Here is a 15,117-nt window from a genome sequence, read left to right as displayed (position 1 = left end):
AGATAATTTTTCGACAAAACGTGGACCGCCACTTTGAGCCCATCACTTAAATATTTCAATTCTTTTGTGAGCTTGAATATAATTTATTGAATTGTTCTGTGCAATTGGTAAATATATTTCATTGGGGAAAAAAAAACTCAAAAGCTTCAGCTTTCTTCTGTTCCCCATTAAATATTTATCTTTCTTCTCCCCGTCAGACCATTTCCCAACTGAGGCGGCAGCCTGACAACAAGCTCCCAAATGTCTGCAGTGCCATTTGCGATTTGTCTGGTAACTGGTGCAGAAGAGCAGACCAGCTAATTTCACCCGCTGATCTTTTCTCCCTCGTGTCAGCAAATGACTGATTTCTGTTCAACGCCTGCCCTGCATCACAAATGTGGTACGGGCTCAACAATAGGTGCAAAAACACCCGCTTCCTGCCACTTTGCAACCGAGCATTTTGCCAGACTGACACGCCGCACTATCCAAGCCGTGGAGCAGGTCACGTTCATCAGTTCAGCATCAATGACTCCCTGATCTCGATCGGCTTCGACTGATGAACAGGACTTTACGCCAACGCAATTTTGATGAGTTTTCTCAGTGGGCTTCCCAAATTCAGTCAATGGCCTGCAGTAACTCCCGGTGAGAGACAGGCAGAACCCACCCCCAGCCTGGGGTAATAAGAATCATAGGGGGGAAAATTCAGTTGGTTGCACCTCCCGTTAGCGCCTTAAGAGGGCGCTAACGGGACGCAACGCAACTAGCGCCTGGGTGTGGCACTGCTCACGCCTCCCGCAAAATTCAGCGGGAGATTAGTGGTGGTGCTAACCGGTAGTGCCCTGTGGCACTGCGCCACTGGCGATGACGTCATTGGTGTGTGCAGCGCCCCGCTCACGCCCCGGCCACAATCTTCGGGAGCGCCCCTGACTTACTGCCGGACGCTATGTCCGACGGGGTCAGGGGGGGCGTACCTGCGGCCGGGGAGGCGCAATTTAAAGGTGAGGTGGGGGGCGGCCATTTTTGTTGCTGGCCGCCTGCCAGCACCTGCCTGCGCTCCCGTCCCAGACCTCCTGAAACGCCCCCCCCCGCGGAGTGCTGGCTGCGCTCCAAGAGCCTGGCACTTCTCTTGAGTGCCGGGCTCTTTTGCCTACACTCCCGATCCCCGGGGGCCCAGCTGGGCCCCAGATCGCGCTGCCCAAGGCCCCTCACCTTTAAGAAGGGGAGGAAGGCCTGCAATACCGTGGCGCGATGTGCCGACATAACACCGCAATATTGACTCACAGCGCCCCAAGAGGGATGCGGGGCGCTTCCAGTAGCGCCCTGCTTCCCTCTTGGGGTGCAACCACTCAATTTCCGGCGCGGGGGTGCTAATTTTTCCAGGGTGCTACTTTTAGCACCCCGGCGAAGTTAGTGCCCCAACCAGGGCGCTACTCAATTTTTAGCCCATAGGATCACAGAAATTTACAGCACGGAAGGAGGCCATTTCGGCCCATCGTGTCCGCGCCGGCCAACAAAGAGCTCTCCAGCCTAATCCCACTTCCCAGCTCTTGGTCCGTAGCCCTGCAGGTTAGAGCATCCCAAGTGCACATCCAAGTACTTTTTAAATGTGGTTAGGGTTCCTGCCTCTACCACCCTTTCAGGCAGTGGGTTCCAGACCCCCACAACCCTCTGGGTGAAGAAATTTCCTCTCAAATCCCCTCTAAACCTTCCACCAATTACTTTAAATCTGTGCCCCCTGGTTGTTGACCCCTCTGCTAAGGGAAATAGGTCCTTTCTATCCACTTTATCTATGCCCCTCATAATTTTATACACCTCGATAAGGTCTCCCCTCAGCCTCCTCAGTTCCAAGGAAATCAGACCCAGCCTATCCAGTCTTTCCTCATAGCTAAGATTCTCTACTCCCGGCAACATCCTTGTAAATCTCCTCTGTAGCCGCTAGTGTGCTCACATCTTTCCTGTAATGTGGTGACCAGAACTGCATGCAGTACTCTAGCTAAGGCCTAATTAGTGTTTTGTACAGTTGAAGCATAACCCCCCCCCTGCTCTTGTATTCTATGCCACGGCTAATAAAGGCAAGCATTCCGTATGCTTTCTTAACCACCTTATCTAACTGGCCTGCTACCTTCAGGGATCTGTAGACATGCACTCCAAGGTCCCTTTGTTCCTCTACACTACTCAGTGTGCTACCATTTAATGTGTATTCCCTTTCCTTGTTAGCCCTCCCCAAATGCATTACCTCACACTTCTCCAGATTGAATTGAATTCCATTTGCCACTGTTCTGCTCACCTGACCAATTTATTGATATCTTCCTGCAGTCTACAGCTTCCTTCTTCAGTATCAAGCACACAGCCAATTTTAGTATCATCTGCAAACTTCTTAATCATACCCCCTATATTCAAGTCTAGATCATTGATGTATACCACAAAAAGCAAGGGACCTAGTACTGAGCCCTGCGGAACCCCACTGGAAACAGCCTTCCAGTCACAAAAACACCCATCAACCATTACCCTCTGCTTCCTGTCTCTGAGCCAGTTTTGAATCCAACTTGACACTTTGCCCTGGATTCCATGGGCTTTTAACTTTGTGACCAGTCTGCCATGTGGAACCTTATCAAGAGCCTTGCTAAAGTCCATATATACTACATCAAATGCACTACCCTCATCTACCCTCCTTGTTACCTCCTCAAAAAATTCAATCAAGTTTGTCAGACACGACCTTCCTTTAACAAATCCATGCTGACTATCCTTGATTAATCCGTGTCTTTCTAAATGAAGATTTATCCTGTCCTTCAGAATTCTCTCCAATAATTTTCCCACCACCGAGGTTAGGCTGACTGGCCTGTAATTACTCGGTCTATCCTTTTCTCCCTTTTTAAACAAGGGTACCGCATTAGCAGTCCTCCAGTCCTCCGGCACCACACCTGAAGCCAGAGAGGATTGAAAAATGATGATCAGAGCCTCTGCTATTTCCTCTTTTGCTTCGCTTAACAGCCTGGGATACATTTCATCCGGGCCTGGGGATTTATCCACTTTTAAAGCTGCTAAACCCCTTAATACTTCCTCTCTCACTATGTTTATTTCATCTAATATTTCACACTCCTTCCCCCTGGTAACAATGTCTGCTCCGCCCCCCTCCTTTGTGAAAACAGACGCATAGTATTCATTAAGAACCCTACCGACGTCTCCCGCCTCCACACATAGATTACCCTTATGATCTCTAATAGACCCTACTCTTTCTTTAGTTATCCTCTTACTCTTAATGGCCCAGATATTCCGATCCCTACGGGTGGGTACGCGCTGTGCACCCACCCGTAGCGACATCGGAAATGCCGGTTTCAGGCTTGTACAGCGCATGCGCTGAAAACCGGCATTTCCAATCTGTCAAGAATGCTCTTGACAGATCCTCCGGCTGCCCTGGAGCAGGGCCTCTGCGGGCGGATAGTTCTGCTTTTTGGAGACCCTCCGCCCGCAGAAAACCCTTAGAAATCTTGCTCCTGATAAAAGTAGACGTAAGGCCTGTTTTTACCAGGATAAGTGTTGAAAAAAGTAAAAGAACATTTTTTCCCACTGATTTATCATTTAAAAATACTTTAAAAAAGGTAAGTTTATTTTTAGCCCCGTACATTTTTGTTTAAAATCCTTAATTTATTGTAATTTCAAGCCATTTTTAAAATGTGCTTTAAAAAAAAATTATTTGAAGTTTTACTATGTTTTTGGGGTGATCTCCATTCATATATTTGACAGGTCTTCCTGTCAAATGTATGAAGGGAGATTCCCTTCTGTGATTGGCTCCATGTGATCCCAGGGACGCTGCGAACTACCTGCGCCTCCGGGATACGTGGGCCCTGCGCACTTCAGGTTTGGAGAGGCCCAGGAGCGGAAGCGTGTGCGTCCCGGGAGCCCTCAGGTAAGGGCGCAGATTTTTCCAGATCGTAGGCCTCCGCCCGCGGGAGGTCTGCGATCGTAAAATACGGGCCAATATATTTATAAAACATCTTTGGGTTTTCCTTGATTTTACTTGCCAAGAATTTTTCATGCTCTCTCTTTGCTTTCCTAATATCCTTTTTAATTGCACCCCTGCACTTTCTGTACTCCTCTAAAGATTCTGGAGTACTGTATTTAGCCCTCGGTATCTGTCATACGCCTCCCTTTTTTTCTTTATCCTACCCTATATGTCTCTAGACATCCAGGGGGCTCTAGATTTGTTAGTCCCACCTTTTTTCTTTAAGGGCACATATTTGGTCTGAACCCTCCGGATCTCCTCCTTGAATGCCTCCCACTGCTCTGACACTGATTTACCTTCAAGTAGCTGTTTCCAGTCCACTATGGCTAAATCCCCTCTGAGCTTAGCAAAATTTGCTTTTCCCCAATTTAGAATTTTTATTCCTGGTCTATCCTTGTCCTTTTCCATAACTACCTTAAATCTAACAGAATTATAGTCACTAGCACCAAAATGCTCCCCCACTTCTATCTGCCCAGCTTCATTCCCTAAAACTAAGTCCAGAACCGCCCCCTCCCTTGTTGGGCTTGCTACATACTGGCTAAAAAAGTTCTCCTGGATGCATTTTAGGAATTCCGCACCCTCTATACCCTTCACACTAATTTTTATCCCAGTTAATATTGGGGTAGTTGAAATCCCCTACTGTTACTGCCCTATAGAGAGACCCAGTTGCTGTTCCTAGAACTTTATGAAATGCCTTGTAAGGGCACCATGACAACTGTTGTTGGGGTGGGTGGGGGAAAGCCGGGGCAAGGACTCCCTATGCCGGGAGTCCCTGTTGGACTGGCTCAGTCCAGACCCAGCGCACTTCTGAAGTGGGGGGGAGGGGAGCTAACACAGGGGTCCAAGGGGGCAATGACCCTGTCTTGGGCCTGGGCATCAACCCACCTCCTCCCTAGTGGTGTACGTGTGTGTGGTGGGGTGGGGGGTGCTGCAGATATGCCCGCAGTAGCACTTGCACCGACTTGCCCATGGAAATGAGGTGCTTTCCCATTGACCCCACAGAACCCTGGCAGAGTCAGTGCTTGAGGGCACCAGCGGGTGCTTTCCCGTGTAACTTCCGGGATCACCTCCGCAAGGAATTTCAGGGACATGGGCCCAGAAATTCAGTTAAGGCCCGCCAGCAGGCTAACGCGCAAAAGTTAGCGCTGCGCGCGGAGCCACTTGCGCCCGCCGGAAATTCAGTTTCAGCGCCCCAACTCGAAGGCGGCCGCTATTCAAGGGTTTCGGCGCCCCCGCTTGGGGCGCTGAAACTGAATATCAGCGCTCTTCGCGCCGCTGCGCCAGCCGCTGCGGAGCGGCAGGCTGCGGTACTGCAGGCCTCCTCCTTCTCTTAAGGGGGAGGTGCCTGCAACAGCCGGAGCCCCGATCGCGAGTGCCGGCAAAAGAGCCCGGCACAACGGAGAAGTGCCGGGCTCGCGGAAAGCAGCCGGCAATGCTGCGGGGGGGGGCAGTGGAGGAGGCCGGGGAAGGAGGTGCGGGCAGGCGGACGCCGAAAAAGCGGCCGGCCGCACCTTCCCCTTTAAAGCGCCCCAGTCGCGCAGCAGTACGGCCCCGTTTTTCCAGCGCTGTTTGCGGCCGCTGCAGAAGAGGCGGCCGCAACTAAATATGGGGTTTGGGCCGGAAGTGGGGCGGAACTGGGGCACTGTGCACACCGATGACGTCATCGGTGTCGGCGCAGCGCTACCGGCTACCGCCGCCATTAACGCAGCGCTGAATATCAGTGCACCCTCTTACACTGGCGCAGAAACCCTATTTGGGCGGTAACTGGGCGCAAAGCCCACTGAATTTCTAGGCCAATGTCTTTCATTTCTTTTGACAAGATCTCATCAAAAACCAAATTTTAAAAACAGGCCTTGAAAAACCCAACTTGAATGCTCGGCAGTGAGTGCACGCTAGGTGACCCCATTGGCTCGTGTCACCACGACATGTCCTCCTGACTTCCTGCAGGTGTTGATGGCTCTGTGCACTCTATGCACGCGCCTTCAATTAGAATTTTCTAAATACATTAGATGAATAAAAAGCATCACATGGAACACATACGGAGCAGAGGCTTTACATTTAGAGCACTTACCCGCAGAACGTTCTTCCATTGCAATGCGAATGTATTCAACCTGAGCAGCTGGCTTATATTGAAAAGAAATTGCTGCACAAATGCCATTTTATTTGCCTATATTAATGTAAAGCTGCAAGAGTCCATTAAAAAAAAAATGTACTTAAGGAATACTCATTAGTATAATACGTTGCTAAGAAACAAAAAGCACAAATATATTTGGTTTCGTATTGAAGATTGTTGTGTGTCCTATTATTCTATAATGGCATATCTTTCAAACACAACTTCTTAGGAGTTCAATATTTTCATAAAATCTCAAAAATGCCAAGGAATGGATTGTTTCAGTTTTAGTTGTTGTTGTTATTTCTCCTTTTCCCATCTCTAAGTGGCCACATAAGAAGATAAGAAATAGGAGGAGTAGGCCATTCAACTCCTCGAGCCTGCTCCGCCATTTAATGAGATCATGGCTGATCTGATCTTGGCCTCAACTCCACTTTCCCGCTCTCTCCCCATAACCCTTGACTCCCCTGTTGCTCAAAAATCTGTCTATCTCTGCCTTGAATATATTCAATGACTCCGCCTCCACAGCTGTCTGGGGTAGAGAATTCCAAAGATTCACGACCCTCTGAGAGAAGAAATTTCTCCTCATCTCCGTCTTAAATGGACGGCCCCTTATCCTGAAACTATGCCCCCTCGTTCTAGATTCTCTGACAAGGGGAAACATCCTCTCAGCATCCACCCTGTCAATCCTCCTCAGATTCTTATATGTTTCAATAAGATCACCTCTCATTCTTCTAAACTCCAATGAGTATAGGCCCGACCTGCTCAACCATTCCTCATAAGACAACCCCTTCAACTCAGGAATCAACCGAGTGAACCTTCTCTGCCATGATTCCTGCCAAGGTGAGAGTATGGTTTGAAAGTTACTGCTAGGCCTCTGCAGTGCTATCTGAAAAGAGGTACACAAAGACAGGTTGGGCTGACTATCTGAGATTTCCTCTTTTGCTTCTTTCCCCCATATGGAGACACATCTAACCTTTGCTTGGTCTCTCTGTGGCAGCATGGTTGAAATCAGAAATCACCCCTTCCAAGCGATAAAATCTCAAAGGGACCACATGGAGAAATCCTATTATTACACTGGGCAGACCACTGGAGCTCTAGTATGTCACACTGCTACTTCAGCTTTCAAATTTTGCTTTAAATCATAAATGCACAACTTGCTTCGAACAGATGATATAATTTTGTTTTATTATTAAATTATTGTGCAACACAAATTCATTTAGAAAAATATTGTTTTATAGATATTTGAAGTTGTAGAAAAACAGCCCGTAGAGATCCGTCACAATTGATAACAAAATCTACTATTATTCCAAGGTCAGGAAATCCATTTTGACCGCAACAGCAGCATGTGGGAGTTTGTGGAGAGTATTGTGATCCCGGACAAGCATGTTTGCAGTAAGCGCCTGCATCTTGAGGAACTTCAGCTCAGAGTTTCTGAGCTGGAGTCTGAGGTGCAAACATTGCGGGGCATCAGGGATGGGAAGAGTTACCTGGACACTTTGATCCAGGTGTCACATCCCTTAGGTTAGATAGTGGTACAGGTCTGGTTAGTGGTCAGGGACAGGAGGGTGTGACTGCAACTCAGGCAGGTAAGGGGACCCCAGGTGCAGCGCTGGAGGAGCCTCAGCTTTTGCCCTTGTCCAACAGGTATGAGGTTCTTGCTGCCTGTGTGGATGAAGGAAAAGCCTGCAGGATGGATGAGCAGGCTGACCATGGCACTATGGTGCAGGAGGCCATTCAAGTGGGGGGAGTGAAAGGGAATGTAGTTGTGGTAGGGGACAGTGTAGTCAGGGGGATAGATACTGTTCTCTGCTACCGCGACTGGGAATTCCGAAGGTTGTATTGCGTGCCCAGTGCCAGGGTTAAAGACATCTCCTCACGGCTGGAGAAGAAATTGGATTCAGGAAAGAGTAAATTAAAAGCAGCGAGAGAAATGTCAAGGCTCTAGAGCAGAGTAGAGTTTTGGGTAAATATAAGCAGAGTGGGTCAGGAAGGGACAGAGAGAGTAACAAAGGTAATAAGTCATCAGTGACTAAGGTGACATCAGGGAAAAATAGAAATAAGTCAAAGCTAAAGGCCCTATATCTGAGTGCACGAAGCATTCACAACAAAATAGATGAATTAATAGCGCAGATAGAAATGAACAGATTTGATCTAATTGCCATTACGGAGACGTGGTTGCAATGTGGCCAAGGTTGGGAACTAAATATTCCAGGATACTTAACTTTTAGAAGAGATAGGCAAAGTGGAAAAGGAGGCGGGGTAGCCCTGATAATAAAAGATGGGATAAAGACAGAAAGGATCTTGGCTCCAAAAATCAAGAAGTAGAATCAGTTTTGGTGGAGCTAAGGAACAGCAAGGGGCAGAAAACAATGGTGGGAGTTGTTTATAGGCCCCCAAACAATAATTGTAATGTAGGGCAGAGTATAAATCAGGAAATTCGAGGCACATGTGACAAGGGTAATACAGTAATCATGGTGGACTTTAATCTACATATAGACTGGGCAAACCAAATTTGCAGTAATAGTGTGGAGGACGAATTCATGAAATGCATTCAAGATAATTTTCTCGATCAGTATGTTGAGGAACCAACTAGGAAACAGTCTATTTTAGATCTGGTAATGAGCAACGAGAAAGGCTTAATTAAAAACCTTGTAATAAAGGGGCCTTTAGGGAAGACTGACCATAGTATGATGGAATTTTATATTGAGTTTGAAAGTGATTTAGTTAAATCTGAAACTAGGGTCTTAAATTTAAACAAAGCAAACTGCATATGTATGAGGGATGAGTAGGCTATAGTAGATTGGGAAGCTACATTAAAAGGTATGATGGTAGAGAAGCAATGGCTAGCATTTAAAGAATTAATACATAATTTACAACAAATATACATTCCTTGAAGGCACAAAAAACTCCACAGGAAAAGTGGTCCAACCGTGGCTGACAAGAGAAATTAAAGATAGTATTAGATCAAAGGAAGAGGCTTATAATGTTGCCAAAAAGAGCAGTAAGCCTGAGGATTGGGAGGATTTTAGAATTCAGCAAAGGAGGACCAAGAAATTGATATGGAAAGGGAAAATAGAATGAGGGTAAACTAGCGAGAGACATAAAAGCAGACTGTAAAAGCTTCTATAGGTATGTAAAAAGGAAAAGAAAGTAAATGTGGGTCCCATACAGGCTGAGACAGGAGAAATTATAATGGGGAATAAGGAAATGGCAGAGAAATTAAACAAATACTTTGAGCCGCGATTTTTCCAATGGGGGCGTGTTGGAGGCCGGACTGCTGCTTGTCGGGTTTTAGTCCTGCCTCCATTGACTTGTGGCCAACCCACGCTATTTTCCCTTGATTGACCTTGTTAAGTCCGCCCAGTGGGCTTAGCAGGCCAATTAAGGGGAAGCCGGTTACAGAGAACGTCAGCATATGATGTTTCATCTGCCAAAAATTTATGACAGCTGAATTGTCATTGTTTGACAGCTCTGTGAAGCTGTCAAACACTGACATTCTCTGTTGTTTGATGAGTCCTTGTATTCAAGTCTCATCAAACCTATCTGCTGAGCAGAAATCAGATGGCTGTTGCATCGGAGAATGCAGCCGCCATTCTGTCATCTCTGCCGGTGAGATGCCGGAGTCTCCGGTTCCCCAACTGTTGAAGTCTGCAGGAAGAAACAAAGGTAAGTAAACATTTTCTATCATTTTTCACTCACCTCACACACTTACCTCTCCACACTTGCACTCATCACTTACCTCCACAGCACACTTTTGCACCCCGCAGACCCCCGCAGACCCACTGCTCGCCTCGGTGACCCTGGCGGGGTTTCCCAACGTTGGGAAGCCCGCACCTCTGATGGAAAAATGGGGATAATCCTCTTAACTGCTTGTTAACTGCCTGTTAACCAGCAGTTAAGTGGCTGTAATCCCCTTCCCGCCTCCAGGTGACGGGACCCGGCGCGGGTCGGCTACCCGCCTCCTGGGAAGATGGCACGGAGACAGGTTGGGGGCGGGATGGGTACCCGCCCTCAGATTCTTCCATTTTCCCGGCAGACCTGCCTCCCCAGAGCTGGCAAAATCACTCCCTTTGTGTCTGTCTTCACAGAAGAAGACGCAAAAAATGGGTGAGAACTAGAAAAGTTCATTCACTTTGCCTCCAATTTCCACCCTTACCTCACCTTCACATGGTCCATCTCTGACTCTTCCCTTCCCTTCCTTGACTTCTGTCTCCATCTCTGGGGATAGGCTATTGACAAACATTCACTACAAGCCCACTGACTCCCACAGCTACCTGGACTATACTTCTTCCCACCCTGCTTCCTGTAAGGACTCTATTCCATTCTCCCAGTTTCTCTGTCTCATCTGCTCTGACGATACCACCTTCCATACTAGTGTTTCCAATATGTCTTCCTTTTTCCTCAACCGAGGATTCCCCTCGACCGTGGTTGACATGGCCCTTGATTGTGTCCGTTCTATTTCCCGCACTTCTGCTCTCACCCCTTCCGCTCCCTCCCGGAACCACGATAGGGTTCCCCTTGTCCTCACCTTTCACCCCACCAGCCTCTACATTCAACGGATCATCCTCCGCCATTTCCTCCACCTCCAGCGTGATCCCACCACCAAACGCATCTTCCCCTCACCTCCCCTTTCAGCATTCCGAAGGGACTGCTCCCTCTGCAACACCCTGGTCCACTCCTCTATCACCCCCAACACCTCTTCCCCTTCGCCCGGCACCTTCCCGTGCAAGCGCAGGAGATGCAACACCTGCCCTTTTACCTCCTCCCTTCCCACTGTCCAGGGCCCCAAACACTCCTTCCAGGTGAAACAGCGATTTACTTGTACTTCTTGCAATTTAGTATACTGTATTCGCTGCTCACGATGTGGTCGCCTCTACATTGAGGAGACCAAACGCAGATTGGGCGACCGCTTTGCGGAACACCTCCGTTCAGTCCGTAAGTGTGACCCTGAGCTTCCGGTCGCCTGTCACTTTAATTCTCCGCTCCACTCCTACTCTGACCTCTCCGTCCTCGGCCTTTTACATTGTTCCAATGAAGCTCAATGTAAGCTCGAGGAACAGCACCTCATCTTTCGATTAGACACTTTACAGCCTTCTGGACTCAACATCGAGTTCAACAATTTCAGAACCTCGGCCCCGATCATTTTTTTTCTCTTTCTCACATGGCAGCTGTTGATCATTCTGCCATCGCCATTTACACTTCATCTAGAGTCATCTTTTGTTTCTTAACTTGTCCCATTACCATCTCCTTTTGCCTTGCACCATCATCCCTTTTGTCTTTTCTCTCCTGCCTTCCACCCTATCACAGACCTTCCCTTTTGTTCTTTCCTCCCCTCCCCCCTCTCCCTGCCCCCACACCTGCTTAAAAACCTGTTCCATCTCCAACGTTTTCCAGTTCTGATGAAGGGTCATCGACCTGAAACGTTAACTCTGTTTCTCTCTGCACAGATGCTGCCTGACCTGCTGGGTATTTCCAGCATTTTCTGTTTTTATTTTTGAAAGGGAAATCGTGTTTGACGAATCTGTTAGAGTTTGTTGAGGTTGTAACTAACAGAATAGATAAGGGGGAATCAGTGGATGTGGTGTATGTGGTAAACCACTGTTTGTATTCCGCTGTGTACATGTCTGTACATGCCTCAGCTGACTCCTCCCACGAGTCCAGGTATAAAGGTGACTGCTCCACAGTCCCTCTGTATTCTGGACTGGTCGACCACTCGAGGCACACCTTCATTCTCTTGTTAATAAAAGCCTGTTAGTTACTCGCTTAACCTCAGTTTTTTGAGTAATTGATAGCGCATCAATTTTATTAACAAGATTTTTTTATAATGGAGAAGATCCTCACACCAGCATGCCTGGACTTAGACAATCGGGAGGCGGACGCATCCACCAAGTTTGCTCACTGGCTTAAATGCTTTGAAAAATTCCTGATCGCCTCCGCTGCAACAGTGAAATCGGATGAGGACAAACTGGATGTCCTGATCTCCAAAGTGAACCACCGAGCCTACTCGGTCATCCAGGACGCGACCTCGTACACGGCTGCTCTCAAGCTCCTCAAGGACCAGTACACGCGCCCAGTGAACGAGGTGTACGCCAGGCACCTCCTGGGGAGTCGTAAACAACAACCTGGGGAATCGACCGAGGAATACCTTCAGGCACTGTCTGTGCTTGGCCGGGCCTGTGGTTGTAAGGATGTAAAGGCCGCCGTGTACACAGAGGAACTTATCCGGGACGCTTTTGTGGCGGGCCACAGGTCCAATTACACACGACAGTGACTGTTGGAGCAGAGTGACCTCGACCTCAACAAGGCCTCTGAACTCGCACTATCATTGGACGCAGCCTACCAGGGCATGGATGCCTACTCCTCTGCACCGTGGACGCCGCGGGGAACGACAGCCTGGGACACGGTAGGACCGCCTCATAGCGCCGTGCCACCTCAGCCACATCCCAGCAACGGCCCAACTACCGCAGCAGTGTCCCAAGGCCAGAAATGCTACTTCTGTGGCCAGGCCAAACACCCCAGAGCGCGCTGCCCGGCAAAAAATGCGATCTGCTCGGGCTGCGGGAAGAAGGGACACTACACCAGCATCTGCAGGGCCAAAGCCACCCCGAACCCCAGCAGCGCCGCGTGTGGGCCGTGCGGGCTGCCATCTTGGGCCTCCCCAGCCATGTGCGAACCACCGGAACAGCAGCCATATTGGACGCCTCCAGCCACATGGGGATCATGGACGCCGCCATCTTGGACGCCAGCCGCCATCTTGGCCCCCAACACCGCCTCATCTGATACCCGCAACGACACACCGACCCCTACGCTGGCCTCCGTTACGCTGGACCAAGCGAGACCGCACCAACTGGCCCGGTCCACAATGGACATTAAGGTAAATGGTCAAGAAACAACCTGCCTTTTTGACTCTGGGAGCACGGAGAGCTTCATCCACCCCGACACGGTGCGGCGTTGCTCTCTCCCAGTCCTGCCTGCGCACCAGCGGATTTCTATGGCCTCCGAGTCCCAGTCGGCGGACATTGGCGGCTACTGCGTGGTGACACTCTTAGTAGACGGGACTGTGTACGATAATTTTAAACGTCTGGTCCTGCCCCACCTCTGCGCTGCCGTTCTACTGGGGTTAGATTTTCAGTGCCACCTTAAAAGTGTTACGATGGCGTACGGTGGACCCCTCCCCCCACTCACAGTCCGCAGCCAGCAGCTTCCAAATTGCCCGCCGCGCACCAGGTGCAACCTCTCCACACTCAGAGTCACCCCCCGCCACTGTTTGCTAACCTCACCCCCGACTGTAAGCCCATCGCCACAAAGAGCAGGCGATACAGTGCCGGGGACAGGGTTTTCATTAAAACCGAAGTGGAGCGGCTCCTGAAGGAGGGGATTATTGAGGGCAGCACCAGCCCCTGGCGAGCCCAGGTTGTGGTCGGTAAGACCGGCGAGCAGCGGCGCCTGGTCATCGACTACAGCCAGACAATAAATCGCTACACCCTGCTGGACGCTTACCCACTCCCCCGCATAGCTGATATGGTCAACCAGATCGCGCAGTACTGCGTCTTCTCGACCATTGACCTGAAATCAGCGTACCACCAGCTCCCTATCCGCCCTGAGGACCGCCAGTATACTGCCTTTGAGGCAAACGGCCGCCTCTATCACTTCCTTAGGGTTCCCTTTGGCGTCACCAACGGGGTCTCCGTCTTCCAAAGGGAGATGGACCAGATGGTCGATCAAAATGCGTTGCAGGCCACTTTCCCATATCTGGACAATGTGACCATCTGCGGCCATGACTTGCAGGACCATGACGCAAACCTCGAAAAATTCCTCTGCACCGCCCAACTCCTGAACCTGACGTATAACAAGGAGAAGTGCATATTCCGCACAACCCGCCTCGCCATCCTTGGCTGTGTTGTGGAACACGGAGTCATCGGTCCCGACCCCGACCGGATGCGTCCCCTTATGGAACTCCCACTGCCCCACTGCCTCAAGGCCCTGAAGAGGTGCCTAGGGTTTTTCTCCTATTACGCCCAGTGGGTGCCCTACTATGCGGACAAGGCCCATCCGCTGATCAAGTCCACCTCTTTTCCCTTGACGGCAGAGGCCCACTTAGCCTTCCACCGTATCAAGGAAGACATTGCCAAAGCCACCATGCACGCAGTGGACGAATCCATCCCCTTCCAGGTGGAAAGCGACGCGTCCGACTTTGCCCTGGCCGCTACCCTTAATCAGGCGGGGAGACCCGTGGCCTTCTTTTCACGAACCCTCCAGGGCCCAGAGACCAGACACTCCGCTGTTGAGAAGGAGGCCCAGGCTATTGTGGAGGCTGTGCGTCATTGGAGGCACTACCTGGCCGGAAAACGATTTACCCTGCTCACTGACCAGCGTTCAGTTGCTTTTATGTCTAACAACAAGCAGAGGGGCAAAATCAAAAACGACAAGATCTTGAGGTGGAGAATCGAACTTTCCACCTACAATTATGAGATCTTGTACCGGCCCGGGAAGCTCAATGAACCCCCGGATGCTCTATCGCGTGGCACCTGTGCCAGTGCGAAGATCGATAGACTGCGGGCCCTCCACAATGACCTCTGCCACCCGGGGGTCACCAGGTTCTTCCACTTCATCAAGGCCCGCAACCTGCCTTACTCCATTGAGGAGGTCAGGACCATGACCAGGAACTGCCAAGTCTGCGCTGAGTGCAAACCGCACTTTTATAGACCAGACAGGGCTCACCTGATAAAAGCCACTCGCCCCTTCGAGCGCCTGAGCGTTGATTTTAAAGGGCCTCTCCCCTCCTCCGACCGTAATGTGTACTTCCTCAACATTATTGATGAGTACTCCCGTTTCCCGTTCGCCATCCCCTGCCCGGACATGACCAGTGCCACGGTCATTAAATGTCTGAACGACCTCTTCACCCTGTTCGGTTTCCCCAGCTATATCCATAGCGACCGGGGCTCATCGTTTATGAGCGACGAACTCCACCAGTACCTGCTCGTTCGGGGTATTGCCACAAGCAGGACCACCAGTTACAACC

General features: G+C 49.9%; 1 protein-coding gene across 6 annotated transcripts in view; it reads right to left on the bottom strand.

Moving 5' to 3' along the window:
• Nucleotides 1–15,117, bottom strand: part of LOC147112280 (myelin transcription factor 1-like protein) — a 568,764-nt gene that overhangs the window by 51,883 nt on the left and 501,764 nt on the right. The gene's annotated exons all lie outside the window — the stretch shown is intronic.

This window comes from Somniosus microcephalus, chromosome 9 (genome assembly GCF_052327205.1).
Source record: "Somniosus microcephalus isolate GS21.2 chromosome 9, FLI_Smic_1.0, whole genome shotgun sequence".
NCBI lineage: Eukaryota > Metazoa > Chordata > Chondrichthyes > Squaliformes > Somniosidae > Somniosus > Somniosus microcephalus.
The sequence above is the reverse complement of the archived record's forward strand: the minus strand, read 5'-3'. Positions and strand labels throughout refer to the sequence as shown.